Source organism: Alexandromys fortis, unplaced genomic scaffold, assembly GCF_014885135.2.
Source record: "Alexandromys fortis isolate MF-2015 unplaced genomic scaffold, M_Fortis_MF-2015_v1.1 scaffold_8_9099976_23576923, whole genome shotgun sequence".
Lineage (NCBI taxonomy): Eukaryota > Metazoa > Chordata > Mammalia > Rodentia > Cricetidae > Alexandromys > Alexandromys fortis.
This window is the reverse complement of record NW_026067899.1, coordinates 3,700,176-3,712,687: the sequence shown is the minus strand read 5'-3', so window position 1 is coordinate 3,712,687 and position 12,512 is coordinate 3,700,176.

Below are 12,512 nucleotides of genomic sequence, written 5' to 3'. Positions count from 1 at the left end.
CCTGAGTGCAGGGAGTTTGGGTTGGGCAATCTGGGAAGCAAAGAAGTACGTGGATTGCTTGAGTGATCCAAGAAAATGTGGCCTGCCAACTTTGTCTTGTTTTCCCTATAGTGGACTTGGCAAGAGATGGACACTTTACAGGGGCATGTATCAGGTTATCGTTTATTAATTATTGAAGGCAATGGGAATTACATCTTTCTCTGCCAATCCCATATAACATTCCAAATCATGTAACTACACGAAGGTTCCACTACTCCAACACACACACACACACACACACACACACACACACACACACACACACGTCTCTTGCTCTAGAAGACTTTCTCTGTTTCTGCTAAATCTAACCCTACTGATGAACTGATGACTCCCTTCCTCCTGGCTTCATCCCAAGGCCACCTCAGCCTTTTCCTTCTGTTCTTTCCTGGCTCCTCTTTCCAGTCCGGATGACCTCCTTCCTCTCACAGCTGTGGTAGAAAGAGCTCCCCACCCCCCAAACCCCGGCCCCCACTCACTCCCTCTTCCTGGTCTCAGTGCCCAGGGGCCTTGAAGATGAACCAGCTGGATGAAGAACCAGGGCAGCTATTTTTTTTTCCTGCATGAGATGACAGGAAGGCCACCTGCCCACCGGGTGTAATGTTCTCTCCTGGACAGATTTCCAGCTATGACCAGACATCAGTTCCTGCTTCTCAATGGCCTTGCTCAGGCTCTTTCTCCATCTCCTCTGACCCAGCTCTGATGCACCGGTCCAGGCCACGACTCCTTGCTCCACTGCAAGCTAGGGAGTTCCCTTCGGCGACTTCCTTTTGAGAGCTTTGCTGTAAACTGTCCCCGTTTCTCTCTTCTCCCATTCCATTCCCCCAAATCTGGTGCTGATGCCAGCCATGGCCCCGTCTTCTTCTGCACGTGCTCTCTATGGCTAAGAAGAAAGGAAAACATTAGTGAACTTCTGTGGCTTTCCCCAAAGATTCTAGCCACTAGTCACTGTTTCTTACAGCAGAGAAATGCCGTCGCGTCTCCACCTTCAATCTCCCTTGCTAGACAGACTTCTTTCTTAATATACGTTTTCAGACTATAACACTATTACACCATTTCCCCCTTTCCTTCTCTCCCTCCAGCCCTTCCCAAGTACCCCCCATCTTGCTTTCACTCAAATTTGTGATCTCTCTTTTTCTTTAATTGTTGTTATATACATACGTGTTATCTGTATATGTGTTATGTATGTGTGTATTAGAAAATATATAGATATACCCTGCTCACTGTGTCTATTCATAAATATACAAATACAGCTGGTTCAGCCCATATACCGTTTGTGCTATGTTTTCAGGGCTTATTTGGCATTGGAAAATGAATTGTTGTGTTCTTCCCCAGGGAAGACAACTGCCCCTGTCCTCAGCATTCCTTGGTTGCCTGTTCTTCTTTGTCTAAGGCTGAGGCTCTGTAAGCCTGTCCCCTTAGCATGGCTATCGGTGGTGTCCCTGTTCAGCTCCTGTTTAGGGAGCCGTTTTGCTGAGGCTTCACTGTCTCTGGTGTCTCTAGGACACACTGTCTCACAGCGAGTGGTCTGGTCCTCCGGCTCTTCCAATCTTCCCACTTCCTCCTCCACAACCAAGCCTGACCCTTAGGGGCAGGAGCTGTGCTGTAGATCAATCAGTTGGGACTGGATTCCACAATTCTGCCCTTTGATGAGTTGCAGTTTTCTGTAATGGCCTCCATCTTACTGCATGAGGCGTGGGAACTATACTTACCTGTTGGAATAAGGATACATGTTTAAAATGTAATTAGGGGTTTTTGCTGATTTATTAGAGTGTTGGTCGTATGCTCACCTCCAAAATCTATGACTTTACTAGCCCCAGGTAATTGACTAGGTTTCTAGTGCCAGATAGGATTTCTCTCTTGTTGAATAGGTCTTTGTAAAAAAAAATATTTATTAATTTTATGTATGAGTGTTCTCTATCTGCACATTTCCCTTTATGCCAGAAGAAGGTATCAAATCCCTCTCAGATGGTTGGGAGTTACCATATTGTTGCTTGGACTTGAACTTAGGACCTCTGGAAGAGTAGCCAGTGCTCTCAACCACTGAGCCATCTCTCCATCCCATTGACCAGGTCTTCAGTCCAATTGGGAAGATATTGTTTACTGCCAAGGTATGGATGCCACTATGGCATCCTTATGGTTATCTTGCCATTCTGGTCATTGCGGTTCATAAGCTTCATAGATTGGTAGAACAATTGGCTGTTTCCCTCCTCTGGAAGCCCATATGGTACCTCTGATCCTGTAAAAGCTAATCCTCAGAAAGGAAGCTTTCAGGCCAGATCTAACTCAAGTCTTCTAGGTCCTGTGTCTGACGTGCAGTGTCTTCAACAATAGGGACTTACCTTCCACCCATGGAGTAGAAGGGGTGGTGCCAACCAAGGGCAATAACATTTTGTTTACAATGTCTGGGAGTGTCTTGGATAACCCTGAACAACAATTCAAAGGAGGGCATCTCATGTCTGGTTTTGGGGGCTTTTGTAAGATTTTCTATAGTATAGCTCTTGGGGTAGCATTGCCAGCCCAGATGTGGACCCCTTTTTGCTTTCTTGGTTTCTGAGGTTAGTCCAGATTGTATGCTCACATCAAAGACTTGGGTCTGTCAATGTTAGGTGAGAGACAGGCTTCATCATTTGCCTTTCTGGACCCCGGGCCATCTCACTCAGTCTGATGGTTCCTAGTTCCATCCATTTAGATGATAGATTAATTTCAATCCCTTGTGTTCTCACTTCTTGAGAGGTTTTCTTTCTTTTTCGTCCTTCCTTCCTTCCTTTCTTCTTTTCCTTTATTTATTTATTTATTTATTCATTTATTTAATTTTCTTAAGATTCATTTATTATGTACTATGTTCTGCCTGCATGTATGCCTTCATGACAGAAGAGGGCACTAGATCTTATTACAAATGGTTGCGGGATCCACCATGTAGTTGCTGGGAATTGAACTCAGGACCTCTGGAATAGCAGCCATATACCAATCCTAGTTCCTTCTTCCTCCTCCTTATTCCCACCCCACCGCCTTCCCTTCTTCAGAGAGGTTAAGCCTTCCCTGGGAAGTCAACTAATTCTGTCCCACTACCTCATAGAGGCAGGACCAAGGCCCTCCCCTGCTAACCCCCTTGCTAGGCTGACAGAGGTATCTCTACATAGATAATGGGCTCCACAAAGTCAGTGCATGCATCAGAGTTAGATCCCCATATACTATCCCAATATACTATCCAAGCCACACCATCGTCACCTCTATTCGGGGTCCTAGTTCGGTCCTATGCAGGTTCCCCAGTTGTCACTTCAAAGTTGATGATCATCAACTAATTCAGGTCAGTTGATTCTGTGGATTTCCCCCATTGTGATCTTGACCCTTTTGTTGATATTGTTGCTGGTCGCTCTCCTCACCTGGAGTCTGGTCCAGTGGTTAGTTGTGGATCTCTGCATCTGCTTCCGTCTGTTTCTGGAAGAGAGTTCTAGCTTCTCTGGGGCTGTGGACTATAGAATAATTATCCTTTGCTTTATGTCTGGTATCCACTTATGAGTGAGTCTTTCTAGGTCTGGGATGCCTCGCTCAGGATGGTTTTTACTAGTTCTGTCCATTTGCCTGCAAATTTAAAGATGCCATTACTTTTTACCATTGAGCAGTAATCCATTGTGTTCCACATTTTGCTTATCCTTTCTTTGGTTGAGGGACATTTAGGTTGTCTCCAGGTTCTGGCTATTATGAATAATGCTACTATGAACATAGTTGAGCATGTGGTGTGATTTGCTTCTTTTGGGTTTATGCCCAAAAGTGGTATTGCTGGTTTGTGAGGTAGATTGATTCCTAATTTTCTGAGAAATTGCCATACTGATTTCCACAGTGGCTGTACAAGTTTGCACTCCCACCAGCAATGGAGATGTGTTCTCCTTTCTCCACATCCTTTCCAGCATAAGCTGTCATCAGTGGTTTTGATTTTACCTATTCTGATCAGTGTAAGATGGCATCTCAGAGATGTTTTGAGTTTCATTTCCCTGATGGCTAAGGATGTTGAACATTTATTTCCTTAAGTGTCTTTCAGCCATTTGAGATTCCTCTGTTGAGAATTCTGTTTAGATCTGTACTCCATTTTTTAATTGAATTATTTGGTAATTTGATATCTAGTTTCTTGAGTTCTTTGTACTTTGGAGATCAGCCCTCTGTCTGATGTGGAGTTGGTTAAGTTCTTTTCCCATTTTGTAGGGGTCATTTTGTCTTGTTGACAGTGTCCTTTGCTTTACAGAGCATCTCAGTTTCAGGAGGTCCCATTTATTAATTGATGCTCTCAGTGTCTTTGCTACTGATGTTATATTTAGGATTTGGTCTCCTGTGCCAATGCATTCAAGGGTACTTCTCATTTTCTCTTCTATGAGGTTCAGTATGGATGATTTTATGTTGAAGTTTTTGATCCATTTGGACTTGAGTTTTGTGCATGGCAAGAGATATGGATCTATTTTCATTCTTCTACATGTTGATATCCAGTTATGCTAGCACCATTTGTTGAATATACCTTTTTTTCATTATATATTTTTAGGATCCTGGAAACAACCTAAATGCCCCTCGACCAAAGAATGGATAAGGAAAATGTGGGACATTTACACAATGGAGTACTACACAGCAGAAAAAAATAGCATCTTGAATTTTGCAGAAAAATGGATGGAGCTAGAAAACATTATTCTGAGTGAGGTAGCCCAGACACAGAAAGACAATTATCACATGTACTCACTCATAGGTAGTTTTTAAACATAATGCAAAGAAAACCAGCCTACAAACCACAATCCCAGAGAACTTATGCAACAATGAGGACACTAAGAGAGACATACATAGATCTAATCTACATGGGAAGCAGAAAAAGACAAGATCTCCTGAGTAAATTGGGAGCATGGGAACCTTGGGGGAGGATTGAAGGGGAGAGCGAGCAGAGAAAAATGTAGAGCTCAATAAAAATCAATTTAAAAAAAAGAAAAGAGAAAGAAAGGAAGGAAGGAAGGAAGGAAGGAAGGAAGGAAGGAAGGAAGGAAGTTAATCTGTATTGAGCCACCAGAGACTGCCTGGACAGAAACACTTCTCACAGAACAGCTACAAATGCACATCACAAGGAGTTTTTTAGGACAGAGAACTCAGAAAAAACTGTATCCTTCCTGGTTGGCAGTTACAGGGGGAAGCAAGCAAGCAGTTTAACAAGAGCCAAGAATATGCAGTTGGCTGGGGCATTGCGACCTGAGTTTCTAGAATGAGGTTGGGTGCTTTCCCACAGGACTTTTCAGGGCAGGGGATAGAAAGCAAAGAAGGCTTCGGCTGAGACAAGATGGAGAGCCTTTGCCCTGTTATAGCTGTAGTCCCAGTGCATGGTCAGTGGTATTTGACCGCAGATGAACTGGCTCTTATCCCTTTGGAGGAGGGAGTTGCCTTTCCATGCTGATAGTTCGGATTGCCAGCACCCAGGTAAAAAGCCAGTACTGAGTGTAAGCCTGTAACCCCACACCAGGGAGGCAGACACGGGAGGCTCCCTCAGCCTTGCTAGTCAGCCAGTGAGGTTGAGTTTATAAGCTCCAGGTTCAGTGAGAGACCTGGTCTCAAGAATTAGGGGGATAGTGATTAAAGAGGACAACTTCACCTTCCGGTTTCCATATCCATATTTACGTGCACACACACACGCATGCACATATACACACAGAGACATGTATACACATACACATGTATGCATAAACACATGGACATGTATACATACACACAGACATGTACATACACACATGCACACACACACACACACACACTCGGACATATACATACACACTCAGCACCAAGGGAAAAACAAATGGTTGCCTGTAAGATTAACAGCTGGCTTCTCAGAAGATGTCGTGGAAGTCAGAATGAATCTAGATGGCATATAAAGTGCAGATGGATTTTTAAAAGAAGTAAGCAAACCAAAAGAAAAGGGTTAAGAAACAATATGTAATCAATAAAAGATGTTTAAAAGGGGAAGACCGCAGGAACAGAATGGAAACGTGTGTCTGAAAGGTATCTGGACCCTTTGGGCATGAAATCATCAACTCAATCACTTCTGGGTTATTCCTGCAGCCTGAGGTCACCAGGAAGTTCACATTCCAGATAGCAGCTCCATCCTGCAGGTTCTGCAAGGACTTTCTGAGTCCATTTTGAAGTTTTTCACCATGGCTTTGCCTTTTATTTTCACAACCACATAAAACAAAACTGAAAATGAAAGGGAAAAAGAGACCCCGAGAGCAAGCGAACAGAAAGGGTCCTAAGACAATCCTGCAAGGCTTATCTAATCCATACCTTTCGAAACTTCCCTCTTCGGATGACTAAACAGTGCCTGTTCCCCTCCCCAACTCCACCCAGGGCTACCCACAAGACTCAGTGGTGAGAAGGAAAACTGTAATTCGGGTTTGCTGTGCTTAGCTCATCCCCTTCCCTCAAATTCATACACTGAAGCCTTCAGTCTCACAATGGGGCTGCCAAGGACACAAGGTTTTGAAAGAAGTAACTGAGTTAAAATGAGGCTCTTGGGAGTGGGGGGTTCTAGTCTTTCATAGGAAGAAAGCTGGGTGCATGAAAGACACAGACAGGAGTAGGGACAGGTGCTCACACAGAGGAAAGAGTACGGAGACCCAGTGAGAAAGAGATCCTGCCAGCCCGGAAGAGAGGCCTCAGAAGAGGCAGTTGTCGCTTGGGCACCCTACCTAACCCCCACAGCTTGGACACCCCTACCCTAACTCCACAGAAACATAAAATACACTCTTGCCCTTTAAATCACTGTGTCTGTGGTGTTCTATAATGGAAGGTGAGGAAACTTAAATATTTGCATACACCTGAAAGTAATCTATTCAATTACACACACACACACACCACCACCACCACCAATGACAGCAGCAGCAGCAGAAGCAGCAGCAGCAACAGCAACAACAACAAAAACCCAAAAAGCTGTTCTAGAAAACTGTTGGGGAGCTGGAGTGATGGCTTAGCCGTAGGAACACTAGCTCTAGCTGCTTTCCCAGAGGCCCAGGTTTGGGGGGTCTGCACACATGTGGTGAACTTACCTATGTACACTCAGGCACATAGACTTACACATAAAAAAAATCTTAAAAATAAACCTGTTCATCATACTGAACACAGATTAAGTGATTATAGAATCACAGATTAAGTGAAACAAATGTTAAAGACTTACAGTGAGGAATCAACTGAAGTCTCTCTGGGCACTGCACACATAGGGTGCACAGACATCCACGCAGGCAAAATGCCCTTACACATAAAATAAAAATAAATAAAACCTAAAAAGAACATTAACAACAACACAGTGGGAAGGGCCTATCAGTTATGGAGAGATTTTTAAAGATGTGCGGTTTTGAGCAGACATAGAAGCCCGGGTCCTGGAAGATCACAGTCAAAGGGAACCCTGGGCTTGTCCCACTAAGGAACTTTAGATCCCACCATGACACTGGCTGCACTATTAGCTCTGGGTGGTAGAGACCATACAAAGGTTGCCCATAAGTGCCATGAGGGAAGTCAAAGAATGTTTGGATATTCTAGACAAACTGGTAAATTTTTGCTTCCCAGAGGACATCTTCGATACAGATGAAACTCCATATTCTGGGCACACATGTCTGGAAGGACTTTCAGCCACAAAGTGTCCTGGTTAATGTCCAGTTTCAAAGCCATGACAACCACCTTGCTGGGGACAAAGTGTGACACTGAGACCTGTCAGGGAGAATCCAGGGCCGTCGGGCACCCCCAGAAAGCTCACTCTGCCACTGCACTGCAGAAACAATAAGAGGCCATGACTGGTCCTCTCCCAGACGCTTCCTGAACTGCAATGATGAGCAATGCATAAGGAAGTGCAGGAGACTGCCATGTCCCCTTAGAACACGCTTCTCCCAGTGATGGCTGTGCAAACATGGGAACCGTTCCAATGGGAGAGGAAGATGACCAAAACCAGTGTCACTATGATGGAGACTTGCAGTGTACGTGACAGAAGGCAGAGACTTACAGTGAGGGTGGGATTGAATAAAAGGCAAAAGCAATAAAACTGAGGAAGTAATTATGAAAAAATAAACCTAAGTCGGGAGATTTCTAACTGTGGGGGTATGGGGGCGTCAAAAAGCAGAATATACCTGGTTAGCTCATGGCAACAATTTCAAATCCCAAGGATATTAGCCAACTCCTGCCTTTTGGGATATAACCAGCTGCTTGCTGCAGAAGAAACTGGGAATTTCTGACCCAAGGAATTAAGAAGTCTGTATCTTTAAAGTGCATATTAAATGACCTGAAGGAGAGGAAGAAGGCCTACCAAGCCCCCCTGTGGCAGACATCACCTTGCGAAGCCCCGCTGGTATCACATTCCATCTGGAATTACAGATGACTCTGTGGCAACCATGTCAGAACCTGAACATCTGCTCTCGCTGCTCATATCACTTGGCTCCCTCTTCAACCACCACTCCCAAAATTGGTACCCTAACAGCATCATCGAATGTGCTGATCTGCGAGAGAAAAGGTGATGTCTTTTCCTCACCTATCACAAGGCGCCCGACTAAAATCCTTACAGCAAGAGAAAGCTTAGCGTGGCCCAGGAACCTTCAGAAATGAAGAACCAAAGACCCGGGTCCTTGGAAACTGTGGACTGTTACACGGACGTGTGAACAGAAAATAAGAAGATCTGAGCTAGGGGACTGTGTCGCAAGGCTGTTCCTCCAGCTTCTTCTTAGCCTGGGGACTTAAGACAGGATATCCTCTGAAAGGAAGACCTTAAGGTCTACTTTCAGGAAAGCAGGTCAAAGACTGTCCCTGGGGTTACACAGGTGTTGTGCTTGTATGGTACCCACCTAGGGCCAGATGGTCTGAGATGCTCGATGATTGGTTGGGGCTGGCAGCTGACGATGCCACAGGTCACCAGCAAGCCAAGCTGGAGTATAGTGATAGCGTTCTCAGGGGGGAAGACTAAGGTACTCTTGTCTAGGGCTGGGCTCGCTAATGACTCACTGTCCAGAGCACACTGCACAGCCAGACCTGAAGTCCATGTGGGAAGGGACTGTATCCAAGAGTGTGGACATACTCAGGCTTGTGTAGCTCGCAATAGTGTAACACATACTTCAACCATGTCAACGTGCTGAAGTGGTTGAACCTTTAGAAGTTGGTATAAAGAAACAACAGGATGTGTACAAGAACTTTCACTCAAATGGTGTCCTTCAAAGTGTTATTCATAATAAAGAAAAGTCAGAAACCATGCAAATGTTCAATTACAGGGTTTGGCCAAGAAAGTCTGTGTGATAAGTACATCACAACTATTTGTTGGTGGTGTCATTATTTGGGAGGGTGCATGTGTCTGTGCATATACATGTGATAGGCTATACGACACAGCCCAGACTTGCCTTGAATCAACTTAAACCAGACCAGATCTCCTTCACTGTGGATCCTTGCCTCTTATCTACAACCCACCAATAGAATGTCTGTGAGCAATGCCATCTGTGCTGGAGAGATGGCTCCACGGTTGAGAGCAATGGCTGCTCTCTCAGAGGTCCTGAGTTCAATTCCCAGCAACCACATGGTGGCTCACAACCATCTGTGATGGGGTCTGATTCCTTCTTCTGGTGTGCCTGAAGACAGGTCACTCATAAATATGAATAAATAAATATCTCCTGGTTTTATTGACAACATTGGTATTCCAGGATTAATGCTCTTTCTTTGCACATAGCTGGAATTCTGATGTCCCTATTTATTTTTAAAGAAGGTTAATGTAGGTTTTATGTGACATGGAAGCTTCCAGAATGGTAGACCCTCAAGTAAGCAGGGAACCTTGTGTGTTTTTTATGCTGGGTTAGGTGAGAAGTAGTAGTTGGACAATACTATAATTGGGCAAATACATGTCTAAGGCCAATAAAACCAGGACAGCTCGATAAAGCTGGCATGACCTCATGCTCCCTAAGATGAAACCACTCCTTCCTTCTCGGGGTAGGATGGACCCCTGGGGATCTTCTTCAGGTCAGTGGATGGCATGATGCTTCTGGAGTGCTCTCTTATTGCAGTGGTCACACTGGAAGGAGCGCCCTCCCTCTCCCTCTCCCCTTAAGGGTCACATTTTCCTTGTTAAGCCTCTGTTCTTGTTTCTCACAAGTCTCCCTATCACCAGGAAGCCCTACTCTCTCTGATCATTCATTACCTCTACTATCACCTCTTTGCCCTAGACAATGGTTGCCCTATGTAACCGTCCTCACCCCATTTGTTCAAGCCAGACCTCTTGTGTGTAGCTAAACGCATGTGTGCTCTGCAAAAATGAAAAAAAATCTGTCTTCCAAGAATTTACTGATTGTCTATGCTATGACGGGGGAGAACTAATCTTCACCAGGGATGAGACCTCTTGGTTATTGAATACCAAGCGGTCAGCCCTAAAAACATATACAGACATGCCACACTAAACAAACATAGCAGATTTTACACATGCACGCACAATACACTAATATAATATTACATGTGTTAATAATATGTACATTTATATAATAGAGAGCATTAACTTGATAAAGAGTGCTTGGGAGGGAGTCGTGACAGATGTAATGATCTACAGGTACGCACATATTACACTTTAAACATTCACAACCTAACTGATACAGTGAAATCTTGGTGAAAAGTGAGAGACATTAAACCAAAATATCAAGGACTACCTATAGATCAAAATTCTGAAAATAATGAAAGTGAACTTATCCAAAGCAAAAAAAAAAAAAAAAAGAATTTACTGAATGTTGCAACAGTTGCAGTGACCCACACAGGGGAACAAAGAATTAGCCCAGCTTCCTTTTACAACTGGGAGCAGTCAGGGAAAAAACAAAGACACAACAAGGTTCCTAGTTTGGGTCCAGCCTTGGCTCTCAGGTTCCTCATAAACCAAGGTACTGTTGGCGTATAAAGGGGGACCAAAGGACAGGTGCCCTTTGTGGAGAAAATAAGAGGGCCATCTGTTGACAAAGGGAGGAGGAAGGAAATACAAGGTCTGGTCTTGCATGCTGGAAGTCATAAAGCCATTCGGAGCTAGTCAGAGATCTGAGAGTGGCCTTGCCTTGCGCAGAGTGCTGCCTGACCCCCACCAGGGAGGAGGAGGGCGGAACACACGTCACCAGCTGGTGTTGCCCTATAGCCAGCTTAGTGAGCCATAACCAGGCATACTCTGAACTGGGAACACCACAGACTTCTACGGGGGTAGGGGAGAACCATCACAGCCTTCTGTGGAGGACAGAGGGAGTTTTTCTACAGGATGATTCTCTCTGGTCAGACCAGAGATTCCCTCATGCCGGCACAGGTCCGAGAAGTCTGACAGATGTTGGTTGGGAACGCTGGGGACCCAGATTGTCTCCTGGTGTATTGGAAAAGGACAATTGGAGACAGTCTTGGGCAGCTATGTGGAGGACATACAGATCAGAAGAAGAGGAGGAGCTGGGTGTTTAGTGTGCTGTCTGTACAGTCATCTGAGCTCACTCCGTGTAGCTACAACCCTACAACCCAGACAGCAACATAAAATTTATATTTGAGTAAGTTCCACACGCTAACCTTTTAAGCCAAGGAAATCGAAGTAAAATCAAATGTTACTTTGGTGGGATGCATGTATGTCATCTTTGATGACCAGAAGTCTGATGTAGGGGAGAATTCTGAACAAAGCAGTGTTTTCAAAGGTTGCATTCTTTTACTCTGGAAGATTAAACTGTTTATTTATTTCTGCCTTTATTTAGTGTGTGGAGGTACGTGTATGTCCCCAAGTGCACACACACCATAGTTCACATGCGGCCAGAGGACAACAATTCCCGTCTTCCGTGTGGGCCTTCAGGTTGTCGTGTTGGACGTGTCTTTTACCCTCTGGACCTCACGTGAACGTTACAGTCTAAAGGGACGGGGTGAAAATCAAGCAGAACTCAGCATGCGGCTTTGGATGTGGCCGTGATTTCAGTCTGGAGACAGTGGCAGCTCATAAATGTTTCGTTTCCACGGACGGATACCTTTATCCACCAGGCAAGCCTGTGGGCTGTTCTGACCCCACCCCCGCCCCAGGGCACTGACACAGAACTTCTCAATTTAATCCATCAGTACTGACAGCCGTGCCAAGTGGAGGGCACGAATTCTCCACCGCGGTATGCAAATTGATTTTGACATTTAATTTTTCCTTTTAAGCCTATTTGGGGAATTTTTTTAAACCAGAGCTGCACTGAGCAAGATTATTGAGTAAAACTTACCGTGGTGTAACCTTTCCTTTGCCCTTTCCCTCCAGTCCTCCAGGACTACCCCGGTGCTCGAGGGCTCTCTACCTTCAGCTGTAATAGCCTGCTTGTAAGGAGGATTAATTATCACAGCTTTCTTCAGATGGATTTAAGTCGAGGATGCTTTTCTCTGAGGCTACATGTTTGTGCCTTTACTCTGTCTTGTGCAGCCATTAAAGAGGAAGAAGTATACCTGGCATATGGTTGGGTACCCCAAATATT